The sequence below is a fragment of the Malus domestica genome, chromosome 16 (assembly GCF_042453785.1).
Source record: "Malus domestica chromosome 16, GDT2T_hap1".
Lineage (NCBI taxonomy): Eukaryota > Viridiplantae > Streptophyta > Magnoliopsida > Rosales > Rosaceae > Malus > Malus domestica.
In genome coordinates, this window is record NC_091676.1 from 33,592,282 (window position 1) to 33,604,486 (window position 12,205).

At 36.2% G+C, this 12,205-nt stretch overlaps 1 pseudogene; it reads left to right on the forward strand.

Moving 5' to 3' along the window:
• The first annotated feature begins 2,016 nt into the window (after positions 1-2,016).
• LOC103439091 (uncharacterized) lies at positions 2,017-10,247 on the forward strand (annotated as a pseudogene).
• The last annotated feature ends 1,958 nt before the right edge of the window (positions 10,248-12,205 follow it).

A 12,205-nucleotide genomic window follows, 5' to 3' on the forward strand; every position in this document is an offset into this window, starting at 1 on the left:
GTCGTTTTCGTGTCATACCCGATATCGTAACGGGTCATGTCGTGTAATACCCGTTAAAATAAACGGGTAAAATGACCCAACCCGAAATCGATCCGATAATATTAACAGGTAATATGACCCAACCCGTTACCCGTTAAGGAAAATATATTTTAAACCAATAAATAATCAAATGAAAAACATAAAACTAAATAAGTATATACAGATCATATTGTCACATCTAAAACATAAAAACGCATTTTTCTTTTAAGTATATTTCACTTACCTAAAGTCTTTAATAGGTTTTTAATTAATGTAGAAGTGTAAAAAAATATAGAAAAAAATATATAAACGCTTGTAATGACAAGCTTTACAACTTTCATGAAGAGCTTAACTTCGAAATTCGCCACTATAATCATATAAATCATAGATCAAAATTTAACCGTTGATTGTTATTTACATTTACGCTTCATTGTTCTCATCAAATTTTGTTTTTTCAGATTTTGTTTTTTGAAAACTTGATCTACTAGAGGATGCAGGAAGATGAACGGTTTGGATCGTTGATATTATATTCAAAGTTTTACGGTTAGTGAAAATATTGCTTGATGTTTATAAAGTTTCTACAAATTATATGACATCGACTCATATTTCAGTTAACCGTAAATATCAAAACGTGATATCAAAGATCTGAACCGTTCATCTTCTTACATCCACCAGATGATCATGTTTTCAAAAAAGAAAATTTTAAAAATGAAATTCAGTAAGAAGAATAAAACGTAAATGGCAATCGACGGTTAAATATAAATTTAACGTTTATGAATTATAGTGTTGGATTTCGAAGCTGACCCCTTCATGAAAGTTGTAAAGTTTGTCACTATGAGTGAATGTATATTTTTTTTTACATTTTTTACACTTCTACAATAATTATTATTAATTTTATTAATTTTACCCTCAAATAAAAAACATTATTTGTGAAGGTTTGAAGGATTTTAAAAATCTAAACGATAATGTAAGTGTAACCATTATCTACTCATGAAGGAATAATGATGAATCACTAGTGTTTATATATTCTTTCACATTTTTCATACTTGTATGTATGTCTTTTTAGTTCTTACCGATACAATACTATATTAGTTTATTTTAATTTTGGACAACAACATGTTAAGTAAAATTTATCCTAGTAATGATAATAAGGAACTCTCATAATAAAAATAAATAATGAGTAAAACTTTTTTTTTAAATTTATATAGAATAATAATACAAAACTATATATTTAATATAGAATATATTGTATATATTAATATGGCTATTGTATTTTATAATAAATCTTTTAGTAATTAAACTTTAAAATTATCAAAATAAATGTTTTCTTAACGGGTCGAAACGGGTTACCCACGTGTTACCTGCGTGTATACCCGTTAAGAATCCGTTCTTAACGGGTCACCCGATAAGTTATCGTGTTGACTCGAAACCCGTTATTTTCATGTTGTTTTCGTGTCGTGTCAGAAACTGCCGGGTCTAGTTATGATCGTGGGACTGAGATGATCACAATGGTGTAATTTGTTTTTCACGTTTGAGTGTTTTGGTGTGGTTTTGTGATGGTTGTAGAGAGGAAGAAGAAGAAGAAGTTCGGCATGGTTGAGGGAGAAGAGAGAGAGCTGCTTTTCTGATTGGGGGGACAGAAAATAATGAAGGGATGGGATAGGTGAGAGTGAAATAATGAAGAGAGGTGCACGAGATGGGATAAAAAGGAATCCAATGGATAGGTTTTTAGATTTCCTACAATAAAAGGAAATCGAAATCTATCCGAAATAGATATTTTTACACTTTAAAATCTACACCTACCCGTACTAGTGTGTACAATTTAAATGCGATATCGAGAAATAAAAAGGAAAGCGATAAGAATAAGTCCACGTCACTTGCCAATAAGGGCATAATCGTCAATACACATACTCGGGGAGAAATTACATAGGAAAATTAGGGATGGATCGTCACAGTTGTGGGTGGATCATGATAGGTTTTGGAATATTGGTGAACGGAATGGGGTGCGTGTGGTCTCAGGTGGCGAAATTCGCCTTCTTTCCGCCATCTCCGCCGACCTACAAGATCTAGAAGGGGCAGCACGACAGCACCAACACGACGTTGTTGATGGCCGTTCTGCCTGTTAATAACTCCTTGGATGTGTTGTTGATTGACACAAAGCGGGGTGATGAGTCGATTTCTTATTATCTATTTTATCCTATTCTTAGTATATTTTGGTAATTATTTTGGTATAATTTTGATACTTTGCTTCATATTTTCAACATAGGACATTCGACTTCTTCAGGAACAAAATGTGCTCAAACAGACGAATTTTGGAGTGATTAAAATTGGAGGACGTTCTTGTGTCTCTTGGAATGTTTGTGTCAAAATTTCAGCAATTTCTATGAAGCGGTTATTTTCTGGCACTTAAATAAAGGAACAGTGCACATTGTTGGAAAGTAACGTTTTAGGGCTTAAATGCAGTTTTTGAAGCCCAAAATAATCTCAGATGGGTTCGTGGCCTTCTGGACAAGTGTTTAGAATAGTCCAAGCTTTAAATCTAGCTATTTTGGTCCAATTTTGGAGCTGATATGTGTCTAAAACGTGGCTGTGAAGGATTTTTGGCGAATTTCCAAGTTAATTTAGGATTATGTTTTCTAGTCTTATTCTAAGACCTTTTACTAGGAGGATTGAATTAGAGTAGTTTAAATAAGCCTTTTTGGCCGGCCCTAGGGTCTTCTTCTTATGCAATTTTTGGAGAGAAGATTTGGGGCAAAGCTTAGAGATTTCAAGACTTATACTTTCAAGGTGTTTTCATTCTTTTTCTATTTCAATAATGACTTTGTGATTTTTATTATGAATATGCGTAACTAATTCTTTTTGCTAGGGTGAGGCCATGATCCTTAGCAAGAATATGTAGTTTCTTTTTAATTTGCTTATGAATTTTTGCATGCAAGTTTTGAGTTGTTAATCACCGGTTAAAACTATTTAATTGTCTTAGTGATTCGCGACCATTAGGATATTTAGAAAAGTAATTTGATACAATTTTGGTGGAGAGCTGTCCCTAAAATTGACTAAGACTTCTTGTGGTTAATATGTGTAACTTGTTAAGATGAACGACACGTCTTAAGGGTTATATGATTGTTCAAAGGGTTTTTACAAAACTTAATGAGTCTTGCATGTTCACATTCGATTTGGACACCACGGACGGGTTACATATTAGATATACGTTCTATGTTGGAGGTTCCAAGCAGAATATACTCTAGGAAAATCTAACCTTCAAAATATGCATGTGTAATTCATAAGTAATTAGAAGAATTACATAGGATTGTTAGAGTGACGGCAAAACCCTAGTACTTTCTCACTTGAAATTCTAAAAATTGTTTCCTTCTCCTTCTTTAAAGTTGTAGTTTTTAAGTAATCTTTTTAAATAAATTCGTTTTTCTTAATTTAGGTCATTAGATCACCTCTTTCAAAAACTTTGTTTTAATTAATTAGTTGAGAATTGATTTCGCTTTGATCTTTTTAAATTAATCCTTGTGGGAAACGATCTTATTTGAGCCAATTATACTACAATAATTTTATTTCTCTTGCAAGTGTTTTAAGTATTTTTAACTGTTTTTGCTAAAAATCCTCACCGGGGAACAAGATTGTTGCTTTTTATTTGCAGAACCCTTAGAGCAGTTCCACCGTTGCTAAGGCACCTCTGGGCTATTCACTATTTAATCCACTCAGTGAACAGTAACTGCCCTTAATGAACAATAACTGCATTTTGCATCTCTACTCCTACATTGAATAGCTCTGACAATAGACAATAAAATATTAGTATTTTTTTTTAAATAATACAAAATAATTTTATTTGTAATTTTGGATAGAATTTTTAATCGGTCTCGTTGTATCATTTTCTATTAATTTTTTTTTCTTTTCACATGTTGCAGCACACTTCCAAAACCTTTGTTTTTTTCACATGGTGCCGATGAACCATTCCAAAACCTTTTTTTTATTATTTTTCTTCTTCTTTTCCCATGGTGCCAACGCACCATTCCGAAAGTTGTTTGTTTTTTGTTCTTTCTTTTTCAAGCTCAGCAGCTCTCTCTCACTTTGAGCTCTAGAGGCAGGGCCTCGGATTCAGACAACATCAGTAGCCAATCCGTGCAAAAATTCACAGTTTTTCCTTAGTTAAAATCTCTCTCTCTCTCCCAAAAACAAATCCCAAATCGTGCGATCTGGACGCGCGAGTGGAAGGAGGGAGATCGTGAGTGCGTGGAGGCGAAGGCATTGTGGGGTGCGGGAGCAACTGCGGCGGAGGAGGGACTGGATCTCTTCCATTTATCTGTGGGTGTATCATCAGTCTCGACGTTGCACTCCGACGAGAGTTGTTGAGTTCGAAGCCAGAGTTTTACATTTTTTAAATTTTTTATTAATATTTTAAATTTTTATTAATTTTATATTATGGCTGATGTCTTCTCAACCCACATCACATGACCTCCTGGCTCTTGGGCTGACAATTCCTGCCGGGCCTCGACTGTTCATGGGGCTGACATACGCTGGACCTTATCCCCCGGGCTATTTGGCTCTGTTCCATCCCCAGTCCGCCGGTAATACACCACGGTGGAACTGCTCTTACGCCCTCCTCACTCTGCTTTACTCGCATGACAATGCTGCTGACCTCGGCCAGCTCTATGACCTCTTTCTCCAGCTCAACCTCTCTCTGCGGGTCAATCTCATTGGGTCACTCTATCTCTCCTCTCTATCTCTCTTCTCTCTTCTCTCTCTCTCTCTCTTCTCTCTTCTCTCTCTCTCTCTTCTCTCTCTCTCTCTCTACACTTCTTTTTTCTTGTGGGGTTTTCATTGCAAACAACACTTGAATCATTTGCTTTTATTTACTGCCTTACTTTCCTGCAATCAAATCAAATCAATTTATTTATATACATTTGGTAAATAAATCTTTCTTTTGGGGTTTATATCTACAGCTATTACCTTTTTTCTTTTCTGTAGAGTCATTAATTTGTTTTCTTTGGATGGATGGAGACGCAGCAGCTTTACTTTTTTTATTTTTTTTTTATTTTTTTGGTTCTGTTGGCATTTTGTTGCTTGCCTTTCCGGCACTTCAGATATATGATGTATCAATATCATTGGGTTTCTTTCTTTTTATCTCTGAGTTAAAAAGGGAATTATTTTCTGTGATTTTTATTGATGAATTATCTGCATTTTCTTGACCAATCATCTGTGATTTTTAACCATTATTCACGAGAGTTGATGGAATTTTTTTGATGCAGGTATGACTATTCTGGCTATGGAGCCTCTACTGGCAAGGTACTACAATCGTTTTATGTGAAAATTAATTTACATGTTCCACCTTGTTATTCAAGTCATATGCCAACAGTTTGGGATTCATTTATCCTCGAGGAATCGGATATAACAATAGTTCCAAAAACAGTTCGGGATTCATTATCTTTCACGCGTGGTTTTAGCTGATACCATCATTAGTATGGCCAAATTAGCTAAATGTTGCATGGTATTACATATCTACATTCAATTATTTATATTAATGCATATATGTGAGTTGGTGGCCACAATAATTAACTATTGACATATTAGAGTGTGATTGATCTTCTGGATTTTGTTATTTTCTTTGGAAATTATGGGTTTCTGTCCTTATTATTGATCACTTTACGTGCGCGCTCACTATGTTAGTTCGGTTGTTCTAATTTTGCTTGTCATCTTATAAAATCTAGAATAACACATATTCGTTGACTCTTTTTCAGTACGAGTATTTACTTACGTTTTTTCTTCAAATGTAATCCAGCCTAGTGAAACAAATACATATGCTGACATAGAGGCAGTATATGAGTGCCTTGGGACCGAGTACGGAGTTAGCCAGGAAGATTTGATCTTGTATGGGCAGTCAGTTGGAAGTGGACCAACACCGCACTTGGCAGCTAAGTTGCCAAGGCTGCGGGGTGTAGTTCTGCATAGTGCAATTCTTTCCGGGCTAAGTTGCCATGTGAAATTCACATTCTGCCTTGACGTTTATAAGGTACGGATTATTTCTTGGGTAATAGTCTATTAACTATCGACTGTGCCATTTGTAACTTGTTATAATGATTCACTAATGTAGTGACGTCCTCATAGACTGTCAGAGCAACTCACTGAAGCTCGTTCTGTTCCTATTCTATGCTATTCGCCATTCTGATGGTGTGCAGAACTTCAATAAAATTAAGAAAGTGAAGTGCCCGGTGCTAGTAATACATGTAAGTATCTCTTGTCTTCTTGTAATGTTTAAAAATTATAATGCTCAAAGATCCCTTTCAGTTTTACCTTGTTTTTGTCAGTTCTACCTTGTTTTTGTCAGTTCTAATTGAAATTATATGAAACAAAACCATGTGAATGCATATTGTTCATATGCCTAAAACTCTAGTAAGCTAAATAGTTCTTAAATGCCTAATGAAGTTACACTTTCCTTCCACTTGAATCTCTTCATGCGTTCACACCATCATTTAATTGAAAAAGAAATTTAGTATGTATTTCCGTACCTCGCTGATCCCATGCCATTCAGCTGAGTACGGACCTTTTCTTCCCTTCAGTAAAATATGTCAATTCTTCTCTAGCATATTGTAATGTCTTCTTCCCAGAAACGCAACACTAACTGCCCTGTTTTTGGAGTTCCCGTAGCACCCTATTTGTCTGGTCAACCACTTTTCTTACTAGTGTGGGACTCTTCCTGTATCGGTTGTTCAAATTGTTTGGTATAATCTGAGCTTCTGTCTTTGTGCGACAACCCTCGATTTCAAAGGAAAGAGTGTATCTTTAAGTTGTACTTCAGATTTCTACCTCTTCCTCGTGTATGAGGCTTAATTTCCCGGTTGCAAGCCTGATTGAAGGACGTTGTATTATAAAAACGTAGCTCCTTCGGCAATGCACTGAAAATAAAAGCATGTTTGCTATCCTTCTTGGATCCAAGTATTTTTGTTTCTGAAACCAATGAGTGTTAAGTAATTCAATTAGATTCATCATTTTTTTTTTAAATTATAAATTATTTTCAAATGGAATACCAAACAACCTCTAAATAGCTTAGGTAGAGCCACCCCCAATTAGTCGATATTAAAATGTTTTTCAGTTGAGTTTGTGGACATCTTAAAATGCATTCATGTTTAGTCGTCGTTATATGGGAGATAAGATAATAGATTTGATTGGGAACCCTAAAATATTTAATACCAACAGAGCTTTGGTTGCAGATACGATGCAAGGGTCTGATACTGGCATATAGGATTGTCGTCCTGGTAATATAAAAGTATCAGAGAATGCATGGGAAGTAGAAAATTGTTGGTAGAAATTATGTGCATGGCTCTCAGCTAACTGAAGTCGCACGAAACTTTCTCCTGGGATAAATAATAAGTTGATTAGGGGTAGTGGGACAATTTGAGTGCATGTTTGTGCATCATTTAGTATGCCTTCCTGAGCAGGCATTTAGTTGGTAGGTAGCATCAATGAAACTACTATGAAAGCTACGACTTAAGGAACTTAGAAATGGAGGGTACTTGCAGTTAGGCACATCAAACATTCAGGGTTTTGGGGGGTATAAGTTGATAAAATCCGATTTCGTTATGATTTGTGAAGAATAGTATATTAAGTGCTTGATGAAATTTGAGGACTTAAAAGAAGGCAAAGTGGGGACAACAACAACAACAACCAAGCCTTATTGCATTAAGTGGGGTCAGCTATACGAATCCTACAAAGCCATTCCGCTCAGTTTTGCACCAAATCTTCCGTTAGCTCCAAGTACTCCATATCTTTTCTTATAGTCTCTTTCAAAGTATTCCTAGGTGTTCCACTACCCCTTTTGCCTTGAGCCTCCGACTCATAGTCGCATCTTCTAACCAGAGCATCTGTAGGTCTTCGGTTTACGTGTCCAAATCATCTTAACCTATTTTCTCTCGTCTTATCTTAACCTTGGGGTTTTCCAGATTAAGTCCAATTTCTGGTCTCTACACATCTGTTCATATATAATTGTTGTTGGCTCGCCATTGGTTGATTCCTTTATTTTTCTCAGCAACTATGTAGTCTCTGATCCCTGGCCATGTGTTAAATTTTCTTTATTCTTAAATTTCTTCTCTACGGATTTCCTTACATTTTCTCTTTAGAATATGCTAAAAACTCGATGAAATAACCTAGCTTCTTAAGCAATGAAAAACATGTCCAATTACTCTTCCTTTCCGTTTGCTCAATGAGAACTGTTGACTTGAGTGGAAATACTTGAAAAAGAGCTTTTCAAATCACTAGCAGATTAAACAAGCGAATTTTTGGACCTTTTGGCATCATTTGTTAGAAATGATTGACTTGGATACGTCTATTCACTATATTGAATGCATTTTGGATGACAACCTTCATATTTTGTTCAAGTTGAAGGTTACTCGGGAAGAAAAGATATCCCTGTAGGATTAAAAGGGACAACTTTTGTCTATGCGTAACCTTCAATCTGGACAAAATAAGGAAAATGTCATCCATTTCTTCCTTCAAAATGCTTTAAATATAGTGAATAGTCTTATCAAGCCAATCCTCTCTAACAAAAAAGGACAAAATTTAAGATTAGAATGGCATGCCTATTTGGGCCTTTTCTCTGTGGTTCTATTTTGATCAGAAAACTATAACTTGTTTGTCTAATCAATTATGAGTGTCCAATGAAGAAGGAGATGCTTCTATGTGTCTTACTTTATTGATAATATATAAGGAAAGTGCAGTTGGAATGATGGAACCGTAGGAAAGTAAGTGGTTGCGTACCTCATCAGAAAGGCCCGTTAAGACAACTTGGAGAGGATCCCAAGCGGGAAATATGCTGGGAAGAACTATGATACTTAAGCAAGGTCCATGAGTCTAAAAGTCACCTCCAGCTAGCTGGATTAGGCTTTGGGTTGTTACAACGTATATATTCTAGGTACACTTTGGTTAAGCAGATGAAATTATGGGAATGCAAGGGGTACGCTATCGACTTAGCATAGAGGTGCAAGCATCTGGTTTGTCCCCAAATTTGCTGAGTATTTGAAGGGTACATAGAACCAAAGCCGTTGTATCTATTAACCCGTGTTATTGCCCAACATTTAACAATGGAATCAGATTTAAGACCTGTCATCGTTTTGTGACTTTTTCCACCCTTAGTTTTTTTTTGTCCCTCCCTCATGCATTCCTCCACTGAATTTTCTTTGGTTGTTTACCATTTCTGTTTTGGCTCTCTGGTACATGTTCACAATCTTGGTACCTTTTAAAGTAAGTTTCTCACTATTTGTGTGCTGGCATGTGATTATCCGACAGTTGCTCTAACTCAAGGAAAAGGATCCTCTCCGGATCCCTTCCACCTGAGCCACCTGAGCGTAAAATCCGGGCTCTTGAAATTTGATCCAAAGGTTAAAGTTATTATAACTTTTAATGGGGCCCCCTGTTTTTAACTTTTAATGGCCCCCTGTTTTTAACTGTTGGATCAAATTTCAAGGACTTGGATTTGTGGCTCAGGAGGCTGAGATGAAAGGGATCCGAAGAGGATCCCTTTCCCTAACTCAACTAAACTTTATCTGATTTTGTTTTCTTATTATAATAACTTGAATGTGTCAAAAAAAATTCATCTACCAGGGTACAGATGATGATATCGTGAATTGGTTACATGGTAATGCGCCGTGGAAAATGGCAAGGGATCCATATGAGCCTTTGTGGATTAAAGGAGGTGGGCACTGCAACTTGGAGCTTTACCCTGATTACATCCGCCATCTTTGCAGGTTTATCCTAGGAATAGAGAACATAACCACAGAAATTCGTCTAAAAAAGATTCGACAGAATATGCATTTGCAGAAGAAAAGATCATGTGCAATTTGTGCAAGCATGTGTTGTAGAATAAAACTCTACCAACCTAAATGCCCTGAATGTTCAAGACCGAAGTGTCTAAAATTTCCTACATGCTGGAAGCCTAAGTGCATAAAATGTAGTTGGCGACCCAAATGCCCGAAATGTGCAGGACCAAGCTGCTGCTTTAGAAGCGTCACTGGCGATGCTGTGGTTGTGGTTTAAACGGGAAGCACGTTGGCTGACGGTAACAACATACAGGTTGATGGATGCTTACACCCAATCTTTTGTGCAGTTTTGTTAGAAACAGGAGCAAGTAGCTGTCAGGTTTTGATGGTACAATTAATTGTTTCTCTTGATACTGCTCTTTTTATTTTAGTTTGGAATTCAGACATTATATGAACTTACTTTCGGATCAATGGCAGAGGGTGGCAAACTCGGAACCTCTTCAAACGTCAGGGAAGTTAAGTACGACTAGACCAAAAGGTAGTTGGTTATGTGTACTTTCTTGAGAGACATTCGGTGGGTGACGAACTTAGAACCACTTGAAACGTCGGGAAATTAAGTAGATCTAGACCAAAAAGTAGTTGGTTATGTGTACTTGAGAGATATCCAGAGTTTAATATGATACATTTGTTGTAAAATAAACCAAAGAATCAAGCAATAAGCAAAAACACAATACACAAAGTTAAGAGTTCCTTCAACATAGGAGTACTTCTCTAGCAACGGAAGCTTTATTGAATTCCAACAAATACAAGAGAACTCACTAACTCAAAGTGCTCTTAAGCATTCAAACTTCTACCTCTCAAACTCCAATACAAAACCTCTCCCAAAGCCATCTATTTATGCTATTAGATGCCGTGAGTTTTACACAAAATCCCGTAGAATATAGGAAACCAAATTCTATACTAAAACTGAATCCAAACCAAACTAGGAAGTTGTACTTAATGATACCTTGTGTCCAAGATATACCAATCATACACCTTTCCTGATTCTTGTTCTAGTTTAGGCATGTTGATTTAATGCCATATCCAACAATCTTCACCTTGGTATAAAATCCATATCGAGGCATCCAACACAACAACAGTTTTCGTTGCTCCACCATTTTGCAAGATCAAACTTGCTTCAATTGCACCAAATTCAAGCAGTGCTCAAACTTGGTTGCATTAATCACCTTTGTCAACATGTCAGCTGGGTTATCTTCTATAGCAACCTTCTTGAGACGAATCTCATCTTCAGCTACCACTTCTTTCACACATACATCAATTTTCTTAATCCTTGTATGATGTACCTGATACCTGGCCAAGTAAATGGCACTTTAACTGTCATAATCTACATCCAACGTGTGTTGTTCCACACCTAAGTCTTCTAACAACCCCAGAGTCTAGATTGCTTCTTTGTAGCTTCAGCGATCGTCATGTATTCTGCTTTTGTGGTTGATAGTCAATTTATAACTAAAACGTCAACATAAAAGACTCTTTGTTTTTGGGTTTATGAAAGCTTTATGTTTTTAAACTAAACAGTAGCATAACATAAGTATATTTTGAAATCAAAAAGGAAAATAACATTTTATAATATGAAATTATGGGGTTTTGGCCGAAAGAGATTGATTATTGATTAACCAACCTCTTCAAACCCCACAAAACTTATTGGAAAGATGAATCAAATAAAAGGAATGAAAAGTCTAACCAAATAAAAGATTACTTCAACTCCTAGCACTTTTTCTCCCTCACTAGCCCTTTACAATTAACTATAAAGCTTTTTGTCTGACATTGCTATTATCGTTGATTCTCAGGAGAACTGTCTCCCTATTTGTTCAGGTTTTTGCTTCTTTTTAACTGGCTAAAAACTCAAACTAATCTTAACAATCCTGAGGCCTAACTCTAGACTCTCCACCTCCTGCTTCCATAGACTCCATAAGTTCTCCTGGAACTAACACTCAGGTGACACAAGCCAATGAGCCACCGAGCCACCAAAATTGGACACCTCCTACTTGCGAACAGTAAAAGGAGGATTCACCTAACTCCCACATGGTAACTAGATTGAGATGAAAAATCCTAGCAAATGAAAACAATATGTCTGATTTTAAATTCTTACGTGGCGGTAAGAGAGAAAAAAGTATGGAAATCACAAGCTCAATTGTACAGTCATAAGGAAATGAAAACAAACTTACCTCAGGAATTACTTGTTGGCTACTCCAATCTGACTCTATATAAGCAAAGAATTGTAGACCCAAAGACAAAATTTATCTCTTGCTTAAGCTTATGGGCTTGATCTTTCAATGCCCACTTGGGCCACGATGCCTAAAACCAACCCGAGGTTTAAAACGAACTTATTTGTTTGATTGATTAACATATTAATAATCCTAGCCATAAGC